The sequence below is a fragment of the Nannospalax galili genome, unplaced genomic scaffold (genome assembly GCF_000622305.1).
Source record: "Nannospalax galili isolate Female #2095 unplaced genomic scaffold, S.galili_v1.0 scaffold1046, whole genome shotgun sequence".
Classification (NCBI taxonomy): domain Eukaryota; kingdom Metazoa; phylum Chordata; class Mammalia; order Rodentia; family Spalacidae; genus Nannospalax; species Nannospalax galili.
Window position 1 is genome coordinate 566,631 of NW_008354526.1, and position 12,939 is coordinate 579,569.

Consider the following 12,939-nt stretch of genomic DNA (forward strand, 5'->3'; position numbering starts at 1 on the left):
GAATGTGTGCCCGGGACCCCTAAGGGACCTGCTACACTCCAGGAGCAGAGGAGGCATCCTCTCAAGGACTCTAGGCTGGCTCCTGTCAGAGATGGGCAAGATGGCAGCTACCCATCCCCCTTTTTCCCCTCCCTCCTTTCCACTCTCCAGATGGGTGCTGGAGCCCCAGAGGTGTAACTGGGAGTCAAAAAAACTCAGACTCAAGGTGTGGTAGAGCAACTAAATTTAACAGGGCTTCTATTCAGGCACCCTATGCACCACTAACCCCCTTCTCTGCACTGTGGTTCTCTCAGTATACCCCCTTTAAATGCACTCAATCCCCACATCCCTAAGAGTAATTCAGAGGTCTCAGAGACAAATATTTGCTTAAAGCCTCTTACACCTAACAGCCATCAGCATATAGATGCTAGGGATCAAGATGTTGCAACAGCTCTCCCTTGGGCTCATATTGGGGAAAGACAGAGGCAACTGGCATTCCAGAAAAGCTCTTGAAGTCCTGGGTGGGTTAAAAGGTCAGAGTGCCAGGCAGCCTACGTGCTTTCTGCTCCTTGAATCTCCCTATGAGATGCAATTATCACAGGAGCTGCAGTTGTGCTGGCTGATCTGGCATTCCCCGCCAGAAAGCGCACAGGGCTGTAGAGAGAGAGCGGTACCCGGCTCCTCCTCGGCTCTGCAGCCACAATGCGCCACCAGGGGGAGCCACCCGCCTAGGACAGGTCTGTGCACCCGGCGTGCAGCCTAGGAAAGGACACCGGAAGCCAAGCAGTGCGCTGTGCAGGGCACTCCCAGCCTCGTTGCCTCCCCTGATATCCCGGTCTCCCCGCCCAGGCTCCCTAGGTCCTGCGGGCACCGAGAGGGCCTGTGGTCACACATGATTTCCCCGGGCCCTGCGACCTGGTGTGGGCTGGGCAATCACCCAGCTGCAGCATGGGGTCCCTGGCACCCAGGTGCTGTCAGTCTCTCAATGGCGCCACAGGCTGGCAATATTCAGTGGCTGCAGGGCGCTCAGGAAGTTTGCACCTCCTTCCTGAGCGCCCCAGTGCCCCAGTGTTTACCAGTTCACCGGCCTGGGCAGAGGAACTGGCCTTTGAAAGAAATCTCTCAGATGAAGACCATACTTGGCACTCTTAATCAAGGAGAACCCACTACTATTATCCTGCTAAATGGACCTAGCATTAAACCGACACCTAATGACTTATTATAACCACAAATTAGGGTATCTCTCAACTCTCACCAGAGAAGCTTCTTCCTACAGCAGATGTTGATTAATACAGAGACCTACAATTGGTCAGTGTGCAGAAAATAAGAAACATCGGAGTGCTCAGTCCTAAATAGGACACTATATCCCGCCCTCCAAGGCACAGGAATCATTGTAGGAGTGGAAAGATTGTAAGAGCCAGAGGCTGTGGATGAATACAAGGAAACTGTGTTCTGGACACAACAGGGCAGTTGTCGGTATGAACCCACCACACTTGTGACAGCAAGCTGGAGACCTGCTCTAGCCCAAGCTGGACAAAATCCCAGCATAGAGGGGCAGGTGGGTAAGAAGCCTCAGCCCCAGCTGAGGGTCTATTGGCAATGGACAGCTTCTGGGAGACGGAGAGTCAGTTTTCTTTAAGGGTGTTATACTGGGTGTATTGACCAGGCTTCAGGGTAAGGACCTACATTTGGGGAGAACATTTGGGGAACACAATTAGATTTGATAGGCCTTCAAAATACTAGAGGAGACTGGAGAGATGGCTGAGCAGTTAAGAGCACTGGCTGCTCTTGCCAAGGACCCAGGTTCAGTTCCCAGCACCCACATGGCAACTAACAACCCTCTGTAACTCCAGTTCCAGGGGATCCAACACCCTCTTCTGGCCTCTGTGGGCATTGCATACATGGGTGCACTCACAGGCAGGCAAAACACTCATACACATAAAATTAAAAAATATTAGTGAAAAAATAATAGAAGACATGAAGTGGAGAGGTGAGGGTGGATCTGAGAGGAGATAGGGGAGGTTTCTGAGGGATGGGGTCTGAATATGATCAAAGTATGTTGTATGAAATTTTCAAAGAATCAATAAAATATTATTTAGGGGACTGGGGAGATGGTTCAGCTGCTAAGAGCACTGACTGATCTTGAAAAGGACCCAGGATTGGTTCCCAACATACACATGGCTGCTGACAACCATTTTTAACTCCAGTACCAGGGGATACAACGCCCTCTTCTGGTCTCCACAGATGTTGCATGCATGGGTGTGCTTGCATACATGCAGGGAAAATACACATATACATAAAATAAATAATAAATGAAAACTTTAAATTACTTTTTAAAAAACTATTTTACAGACACCACCCACCTTGAGAAAGGGTCCCAGACACTCAGTCACCTTCTAGGGCACTTGGACAAAGGCTGTATACCAGGCCCAGGGGCAGGGGGACCAAGGGGCCCCTTGCCCCTTGGAAGCAAAGACAGACACAGCCAAGAAAGCACAGACAGGACTGCTGTGATTTGCAGGCCAGTTTCAGTGCAATGGTGCTTGAAGGAGAAGCAGAGGCAGACACCTGCATTCTGATGTGGGGAAGCCAAATTCCCCATCCTTTTTCTCAAACCTCTCCTTGACTTATGTATCTCAACTAACGGCATACCAGCCTTAAGCGATTAGCTCAAAAATTTGGCAGAGGATCAGAAAAAATATATATTTAAAAGCCTTTACTGGTTAAAATAATTTCAAGTCTGCTTAATATTCAAAGTGTTTTAATAAATATATATTGAGCACACAACCACCGCTGTCATTCTGACTTTGAGAAACTGCATTGATTCTGTTTTATGTGCACAGTGTGCCGCCCTCCCCATCATGTCCTGCTTCCAGTGATAAGCTTTCTTTCACTACAGATTACTTAACTCGTTCTAAAACTTCATTAAATGCTATTGTAGAATACATTCTATTACATATCTGGAGTCTTTAGCTTAGCATGATGTTTTTGGGATTCATAGGTTGTATAACTTTTCATTCCTTTTTATTGCTAGGTAGTATCCTATTAGTTGAATATACCATAATTCATGTATCTGTTCATCTGGGCATTTAGGAGGCTTAGTTTTTATTATTATAAATAAAATTGAAAAATGTGTTTATGAGTCTTTTGTGAACCTATGTTTTTATTTCTCCCAGAGAAATCTCTAAAAATAAAAATTGTTAGATCATAGGCTAAGAATATGTTTAGTTTTACAAGAAACTCTTTTCAAAGTTGTCCCATTTCACATTTCCCACAGCAATGTAGAAGTCACCCAGTCTCTTGAAAAATATGTTCCTTTAAAAAATATCAGCTGTATTTGCAGTTTAATTGGCAAGCACATACCAGCACTTTCTCAGTATTCGGTCAATTTCGATAAACACATACATACATACGACTACCTTACCTCAGTTGAGATGTAGAATCCCCATCTCCCTCATAAGTTCTCTTCTACCGCTTGGTAGTCAGACTCTTTTCATCCCCATGCCCGGTGCCCCAGAGAACTGCTGATGTTATGTCTGTCTCTATAGATTTTGATTGTTGCTTGTTCGAAAGCTTGATGTAAGTAGAATTTAGGACTGTCCTCTTGCCATGATGATTTTGAACTTCACCCGTATTTTGGAATGAATCAGTAACTCATCCTCTTTTTTTCCTCATGAAAATGGATTTTATTTTAGCTTCATTTAAAAACAAAAACCAGGCAAGGTGGTACGGGCTTGTAATCCCAGTGCTGAAGATAGGCCAGCCAGGCTAGCCTCACTGGTGACCCACCAGGTCGAGACTCAGTCTCAAGAAACAAGGTGAATGAGGATCCCAAGATACTCGAGGTTGTCCTCTGGCCTCCATATACACATGCACTCATGTACACATGCACCCTCACATACATGAAGGCTCATATGCATACATACATGCACATGCACACACAAAACTTTTAAGATCTTTACATTATGCATGTCTTAGGTACGAAATAGTATTTTCAAACAGCCTAATAATTTGTTTCAAACTATTCTATCAATCCTTAAGTATCTAACATTTGCTATTTTAAAAGTCACATATTTGTAGAGTAAACCTAGTCAGTCTAGACTTGCACTTACCATCTGTTGAATATTTCTGTTTTTCAGAATATCCATGAGTAGTCTCTTAAGTGGGATAAGCTTGTGACAATGAGGTCATCCAGGTTTCTATGAAGGCATTGATTTAGAGTTTGCTTTTTTGGTTTGCACATGGAGACATTTGCAAGATGGTTTGGAGAAAAAAAAAAAAAAAAAAAAAAAAGCACTTTCCAACCATCTGTAATGGCTAATCTTCATTGCCGACTGGATTTACAGTCACCTTGGAAATATTCCCCTGGGTGTGTCTATGAGGGTGTCTCCAGAAAAGTTTAACTGAAGAGGGAAAACCCATTCTCAGTGTGGGTGGTACCAACCCATGGACTGGAGGTCCTAGACTGAATAAAAAGGAGAAATTGAACTGAGCACAGGAATCTCTCTCTGCTTCCCGACTACAGACAAAATGTGACCTGCTGCTTTGTGCTCCTGCCGCCATGCCTCCACCACAGTGACTACGCACTCACACCTTCCTCCCTTAATTGCTTTACTGTGCTTTGTCCCAACAATAAAAATAACCAATACAGCATCCTATGCGTGGTTAATTTCCAAAGGATATTTTCACTGAAATTTTACTGTGATTATTGTAGAGTCACATGCAGTTGTGAGACTTTGTACAGATATTTCCCACACCCTTTTCCTAGTTTCCGTCTATTGTAATAGTTCATTTAGGTTTCACCAGTCTTATTTGTATGTGTGTGTGTGTACATGCATGTATTTAGCTTTACCCAATTTTATCATTCATACAGGTTTGTTTATCCACCACCTCTGTGGAAAGACTGAATATTCTTTCATGTAAGAATCTCTCCCATGGACTTTTGGAAACATATCTACTTTCCTTATATTATATTCTACTCCCTCCCAACGTTTCCCTCTCCCCTAGAAACCATATTAATCTCATCTGCATTTCTAAAATGGTGCCATTTTAACAACATTGATATATAGAATCATGTAGTATGTAACCTTTGTCATTTGAAATAATACACTGGAACTAAGTCCAAGTTGCAGTGTACATCAACAGTTTGTTTGCCCTAATTACTGAGTGGCTTTCTATGCTATGGATATGCTACTGTTTGTTTAACAATTCTCCTGAGGACGTCTGAGCTAATTCCAGTTTCAGGCTAGTATGAATAATGAATATGCTGTGGATATTTTTCTGCAGGTTTTTGTGTGAATTAGTTTCCATTTTCTTGAGATAAATATCCAAGGATGTAATTGCTGAGGCGTATAATTGTATGTTTAATTTTTTAGAAAACAATGTCTTATTAATTCTTTGAGAATTTCATACGGTATATTTTTATCATATTCACCTCCCCCATCTCCTGTCTCCTCTCAGATCCACCCCAACTTCCCTACCCACCTCAATTTTGTGTCTTTTGGGGGGGGGTCTTTTTGAGGCTGGGTGTCTTTGTAACCCCAGCTGGCCTGGAACACACTGTGTAGACCAGGCGGGGCTTGAACTCAGAGATTCAGTTGCCTCTGCCTCCTAAGTGCTGGGATGAAAGGTATGCACCACCATGCCTAACTTACTGAGTCAAATTTGTGTTGCCCAGATATTCATGTGAGTCCATCCCCTGGAACATAGTCAACATACCAGGGTTATACCCTTCAAGAAAACTGACTGTCCCTCTCCCAGAAGATAACAGATGCCCACAGCTCCTCAGCTAGGGCTGGGTTTGTGCCTATGTTTAACATCTTAAGGAACTTCTAAAGCATTTCCTATAGTGGTAGAACTACCTCGTGCTACCCTTGCCCTGATGAGTGTGGCCCAGCCTCTCTGCATTCTTGCCTGAGAATGACGTCACCACTTTCAGTTTTGCTGTTCTGATAGGTTTGTAGTGGCAGTCTCCTGTGCTTACAACTTGCACTCCCCTGGTGGCTGATGGCGCATTCTTTTCACGTGTTTACATCTGTATGTTCTCTTCAGTGGCATACCTGCTCATGTCTTTTGTCTGTTTTTTCATTTCATGGTTTGTTTGATAACTATCAATATTTGAAATTTTCTTGGCATTCTAAATATGTGATATTCCTTTGTTAACTATGCTTTATGGACTTTAATATTTCCTGTATTATAGTCCTCATGATGATAAAGTGCCTCAGCTTGTGTTTAGCTAAAAGTGGACTTGTTATTTATTTTTTATTTATTTATTTATTTATTATTTGCTTATAGTGAAGATATGCTTCTGTAAATATTTTCTTGTAGGCTATGGTTTAGCTTTTTATCCTTTGCATAGCCTTTCATGAAACGAATTTTAAATGTTGATGGGGCCTAGCTTATTAAGTTTTCCTTTCATGGATTGTGTTTTTGTGCCAGGTTCCCCCTCTTCCTATGGCTCCTCTTTCACCGTATGAATACATCCCAATGTGTTCATGGAGAATTTGGCTCAAGTTCCCTGGCTTGATGGACATTTTGGTTGTCTCCGCTCTGGACTATTTTGCACCAAGCTACAATGAGCATTTGTGTGCACGTCTTTCACCAGCTTATGCCCTCATTTCTCCTGGATTAATGCCTAGGAGTACAATTGCTGGAACATCTGTCAAGTGTATGTTTAACTTTGTAAGAAATGTCAAACTTTTCATCAAACGTTATTAAGGTTACTACTCATTTACAATCTGGCCCTCTTTCTGCCTTTCTGTAGATCCAACGTTCCATCTGGAATGATTTACCATTAGATCAAGGAATTTCCTTTTATTATTTATTTTACTTTTCTCATTATGATAACATCTCAGTTTTTGTTTAGTTGAAAGTGAACTGACTTGACATTCATTTACCTGTTTATTTGTTTATTTCTCAGTATTGGCGACTGAGCATGGGGCCTCATCACACTAGGCTAGCATTCTTACTGAGCTGCACCCTCAGCTTTGTTTCTACTTTTTTATTTTAAAACGACATCTCATTAGACTTTCAGTGCTGGCTTTGGGTTTACTCTAAAGCCTGAGGAAGACTTGAACTTGTACCAGTCTCCCAAATAGCTGGAATCACAGGCCTATGCCATCATGTGTGAGTTGACTTTTATTTTTGTTGGATATTTTCCCCTAGATATAAAACTCTAGTTGGCAGGTTTTTTTTCTTTAAAAGTATCAAATGATTACCTTCTAGGACTTATTATTTATGTTGAGAAGTTAGCAGTCCGTTGGGGCACTAATCTGTGTGTGATGTGTCTTTCCTTCCTTCAGCTTTCAATATTTTCTCTTTATTTTTGATCTTCAGCAATTTTATCATGATATCACTGTGACATCCCTTTATCTTGCTGGATGTGATAGTTAATCTGATTGTCAACTTGAATGGATTGGGAAGCACTTAGGAGATGTGTCCGGCAAAGCTCGCTCTGGGTATGTCTGAGGTTTCTAGAGAAAACTAAGGGGAAGACCCACACTGAATGTGGACAGCACCATCCCCAAGAAGGAAACGTACAGTATAGGCATAGTCTTTCTCTCTCCCCTCCCTCTCTTCCCTCCCCCCTTCCTCTCTCTCTCCCTCTGTCTCTCCTTTCCCCCTCTCGCTCTCTTTCCTGGTCTCGTAAGATGAGCTACTCAACTTTTCCACGTCCTCCCCACCATGATGAACTGAAATCTCTGAAAATGAATTAAAATGAATCTTCCCTTAAGTTGTTCATGTCGGGCGTTTTGTCACAGGGATGAAAAGCCAACTAATACACTCTCTGAGCTGTAATACCTTACATGTTTGTTCTAATTCAGCTTTTAATTTCATCTTCAGGAACCCAACCACAGTGACTGGTTTCGTATAGTCCACAGGCCCCTGATCATTTTTTTTCACTTTTTTCTTCCTGATCTTCAGATTACATAATTTCTATTGTGCTGTCTTCAAGTGTATTGAGTTTTCATCAGCCATCTATAAATACACTCTTGTGACCATCCAGATTTGTTTTAGTTGCAGTTCCATATTTTGAGTTCTAAAAATATTATTTGATTTTTTTATAATTTGCATTTCTTTGCTGAAATTCCTTATTTACCAATTAAGATCATATGTTCCTTTAACTCTAAGGTCTCTGAACTCATTTATAATAGCTACCTTAAATTATCTGTCTGCTAAATCAAACATCCAGACCATGCCATATTTTGGCTGTTTTTATTTCAGGACTTTGGACACTGTATTAGTTCCTTTTCTGTTCTGTGATAAAACACCAGGACCAAGACCACTCATAGAAGGAAGATGGGGGGGGGGGGGGGGGAATGGTTCTATCATGACAGGGAGGCATGGTGGCAGAGACAGCTGGAGCCGAGAGCCAAGAGCTCACATCTTCAAGCAGGCACAGGAAGCAGAGACAGACACTGGCGATAGGATGTGGCTATGAACTCTTCAAGCCTGCCCCCACTGATGTGCTTCCTCCAGCAAAGCCACACTTCCTGAGCCTCTGCAAACAACGCCACCAACTGACCAAGTGTTCAAATATTCGGGCCTATGGGGGACATCCATTCAAACCACCACAGCCACGCTTCCCTTTCCTTTGCTAGTCTAGTTATTCTTTAGTGTACACTGGACATTGTGGGTGATATTCCGCAGAGACTCCAGATTCCACTCTTGTCTTTTTGCTGATGTTGGGAATTGAACCCAGGACCTTGCATATGCGAGGCAAGTGACCTACCACTGAGCTCCAGCCACACACTTCTGCTATTGTTCTCAAAGCGTAGTGATTTTTGCTTTAGTAAATGGTTCATTTATTGACTTATCACTTACTGGGTGCTTAATTTTGTACACTTTGACAGGGAAAAAAATCTGTAAAAACCCAAAGATATTTGCCAGGATTTTTTAATTTAGTGAGACTCAACCTTCAGACAAATTATGTCTATCCCTGGTGTCTCATTAGGCTTGAGTACAGGCATCTTTTAAGAGAGGCCTATAATGGCCTTGCTCCAAGATAGGTTCCAATCCCTCCTTCCACACCACTGGAAAGTTAGTCTCTGCTGCTCCATCTCAACGTCCTACGACTCTGAGGCTGTATAAGACAAGAATGAGGAGAAATAGGTGGCGTTTGAGTGACAGTTGATAGCTTTTTATCTACAAAAAGGAAGCTTTCTGTGATCTCTTACCTGTTCTTGTCTTTCTCAGGAGTATTCAAGGGAGACCATGAAGACTATGTCAAAGGTCGAGAGTTTGTATGTCACATGTCTTATTAGTGGCCTTTAAACCACAACTGTCTGAAACAGCATGCATGTCCTGGTCACTTGTCTGGCCTTGCTGCTGTTGTTTTAAGAATGGGAAGAATGTTCTTTTGTAGCTTTTTATTTCTCGAGTAGAAAAGTACAAGACCTCCGCAATAACTGCTTACAGAGTAAAGTAGCATTAACCATAAAATGAGTGATCAATATTTTCATAGGGCTGCAGAGATGGCTCAGTGGTTAAAAAAACTGGTTGTTCTTGCAGAAGACCCAGGTTCAAATCCCAGCACCCACATGGCAGCTAACACTGTCTGTAACTCCAGTTCCAGGGGATCCAACAGCCTCTTCTGACTTCGGTGGGCATTGCACAACGCAGGTGCACTTACCTACATGCAGGCAATACACACATACACATAAAATAAAAATAATAAATAAAAATTTTAAAAAAGAATGAAATAACACTCTAAAGAAGGCAAAGGGCTTTCCAGTTTGTAACAGACAGAAGACTTGTATCCAGAATCTGCACATAAAACTCCCACAGGTAAGGCCGGGTATGGTGGCACACACCTTTAGTCCCAGCACTTGGGAGGCAGAGGCAGGCAGACCTCTGTGCGTTCAAGGCCAGCTTGGTCTACATAGTGAGTTCCAGGCCAGCTGGGGCTACAGGGAGACCCTGTCTCAAAACGACAAAAAAAAAAAAAAACAAAAAAAAAAAACAAAACTCAGTTGGGCAAAAGTCTTGAACAGACACTTCCCAAAAGAAAGTATCCAAATAGCCAACACTATGTTTAAATGTGAAAGCAAGAAAGTGAACATTAAAGATATTACCCAATTCTTACACCCTGACCAGAATGCCTGTTAGAAAGACTTACGATACTAGTTGCTGTCAAGGAAAGGATAGGGGTGCAATTCAAGGATAGAGTGTAAGCTTAGCATGTATAAGGCCCTGGGTTCAAGCCCCACAAGCCCCCCAAAACAAGAACATGGAGCAAATGGAACTTTCACACATTGCTAGTAGGAGTGTAGAGCAGTACAATCATTTAAAAACATTTTAGCTAATCACATATTGCTTAAAAATATATTCTACTAAAGTTGAACATCTGCATATCATTTGATGAAGAAATTCCACTCAGGCACACACACTCAACAAAAACACATCACACACGTGTACAAAAAGGTATGTACAAGATGTGTCCTAATAATGCTGTTTATAATCACACTCTATTATAATTGTGTGTTAATATACAAACACACATACACATATAATACATGCAGCAAGGAATGCAAATGAGCTATAGAAACCAGAGCAACTCAGACAAAGCTTACATTTTGTTGAGTAAAAACTAAAACACTAAAGAACACAGACCTGATGATTCCACAAACAAGCAAACAGAAAAAAGAGAGTTAAATTTGGAAAGGAAAGTTCAGTAACCGGGAGGGAGGAGGAAGGAAAAGCGATTGCAGCAATGCCCAGTTTTTTGAACTTGTAGTGACAGGTTGTTTGGTTGTAATTCATTGAGCTCCTCATTGTTACTTCACGTACTTGTGTGTATTATACTTCCCAGTAAAAAATACTACAACGCCATGCACATATCTCAGTTGGATACCATTATAATTGCCCCATCATCACAGAAATTAAACTAATAATGATCTTTGAAGTGAAATTCATACCTAATTTTTTTATTTAAAAAAATATTTTAGTGGCTGGAGAGATGGCTCAGCGGTTAAGAACACTGGCTGTTCTTGCAGAAGACCCAGGTTCGATTCCCAGCACTTACATGGCAGCTAACAACTGTCCAAAACTCCAGTTCCAGGGGATTTGACAACCTCTTCTGTCCTCCGCGGACATTACATGACACGGGTGCACTTATTTACATGCAGGCAATATATGCATACACATAATATAAAAATAAATAATAAATAAAATATAAAAAGTGTGGTGGCACTTGTCTTTAATCCCAGCACTTGGGAGGCATTCAGTACTACTTAATTTATTCAAAAAGATAGAAATGGAGGAATAACTTCCAAATCCCTCCTATGAAGCCAGCATCACTCTAATATCAAAGCCAGGTAAAGATACAACCAAAAAAGAAAACTATAGACCCATATCCTTAATGAACATAGATGCAAAAATTCTTAACAAAATACTTGAAAACCTCATATAGAAACACATCAAAAAGATCATCCACCATGATCAAGTGTATGCGTGTATTGCCTGCATGTAGGTAGGTGCACCCGTGTCATTCAATGCCCATGGAGGACAGAAGAGGCTGTCGGATCCCTTGGAACTGGAGTTATGGACAGTTGTTAGCTGCCATGTGGGTGCTGGGATTTGAACCTGGGTCTTCTGCAAGAACAGTCAGTTCTCTTAACCACTGAGCCATCTCTCCAGCACCCCTCAATCACTTTCTTTTACAACATTAAATTTTCATTGTAGAGATCTTTGGTGTCTTGGTCAGATTTATTCTGAGATATTTTATTTATTTACTTTTTTGCAGCAATTGTGAATGGGAGCATTTCCCTTTATTCTTTCTCCAATGGCTTGTTATTGGTATATAGAAAGGTTACTGATTTTGTAGATTGATTTTATAACCTGCCAGTACTGAAAGTGTGGATCAGTTCTAGGACTTTTCTGGTGGAACTTTTGGGATCTCTTAGGTATAGTATCATATGATCTGCAAAAAGTGATAGTTTGACCTCTTCTTTTCCAATTAGTATTCCTTTAATTTCCTTCTCTTGTCTTATTGCTCTAGCAAGAATTTCAAGCACTATGTTGAAAAGGAGTGGAGATAGTGGACATCCTTGTCTAGTTATACCACTCCTTGGCATATGCCCAAAGAACTCATCCTATTTTAGAGACACTTGTACAACCATGTTTGTTGCTGCTCTTTTCACAATAGCTAAGAGATGGAAGCAACCTAAGTGCCCCTCAACTGACAAGTGGTTAACAAAAATGTGGTATATTTACACAATGGAGTTCTATTCAGCAGTAAAGAAAGGTGAAATAATGAAATTTGCAGGTAAATGGATGGATCTAGAAACTGTTATACTAAGTAACACAGACTCAGAAAAATAAAAGACTATGTTCTCCCTCATTTGTGGATCCTAGCACCAAATCCTTTTAAATTGCAGGTTCTTTTAATAAGATGATGCTGTACAGCAGTCTCTTCTGCATGAAATAACTACCATCATCACGACTTCAGCTGAGTCTGATTGCTAAACATCATCACAATTGGGCTTGTTGACAGTTATGCTCCTTCATTAAAGGAGGGGAAAGCAGGGTCATTGGACCTTCACTGGAGTGTCCAGCCAACTGTATGTAATTTGGCCCTAATCACACATGGTCTCCTGGATTTGGGGAGGGCTAAAGAATATAATCTGGGGAACGCTAGGAAGAGAAGCCTTGACCCATGCTGTGTAAAGGCTTTCTAGCATGCATACCCTCAGGTCATTCATACACCTCAGCAAACCCTCAGTTATCTTCATAAGTAAGCTCAGTAAATTCATTGGTTCCCCAGTAAAACTTTAATCAAGCATTGGCTTGACACTAGAACCTTAAAAGGAAATAAGCATTGCTTAGCATCCCCAGGAAAAGAAGTCTCACAACAGATGGAAAATTTGTTAATGTTATGATGTATTATAATTATTTAAAAAAAGAAAACGAGAATGTAAAAGATGTTAAAAGGATATGGGAATGGAGATATTTTCCAAAATA